The sequence below is a fragment of the Diachasma alloeum genome, unplaced genomic scaffold, assembly GCF_001412515.2.
Source record: "Diachasma alloeum isolate Michigan unplaced genomic scaffold, Dall2.0 Dall_scaffold_00206, whole genome shotgun sequence".
Taxonomy (NCBI): Eukaryota; Metazoa; Arthropoda; class Insecta; order Hymenoptera; family Braconidae; genus Diachasma; species Diachasma alloeum.
The window spans coordinates 1398354-1398735 of NW_021680371.1; the positions used below are offsets into that span (position 1 = coordinate 1398354).

Sequence of the window (382 nt, forward strand, 5' to 3'; positions counted from 1 at the left end):
CCCCCCCCCGGACATGTTATTACGTGTTTTTTTTCAAAGCTCAGTATGAAAAATGATTGCCTTTGAAAAAAAACAATTTTTTTTGTTAAAAAGACAACTCTTTTATACACGTCTAATGAACGAAAAATAATTTTATTCCAGAAACAAATCGTTAAAGGATATGAGTCATAGTTTCATCTCTTAAGTATATTAATTTCAATAGTATATAATGTTTCGATATTTGATATCGATCACTCTGCAAATAGTTCCTCTTTGGAAATAGCCTTTTCTATCGTGTCTCTTTAGGAAAAGTCTTCTCTATATTAGCACGTTTCGTACAGAAGAGACTCTGAATTCATGAGTCGTCATCAATCCAAGGATTGTTAAAACATTGTTCAACACG

The 382-nt window shown here is 31.7% G+C and overlaps 1 protein-coding gene across 1 annotated transcript in view; it reads left to right on the forward strand.

The window, feature by feature from the left end:
• LOC107036187 (DNA primase large subunit) overlaps window positions 1–382 on the forward strand; it is a 16060-nt gene that overhangs the window by 7257 nt on the left and 8421 nt on the right. The gene's annotated exons all lie outside the window — the stretch shown is intronic.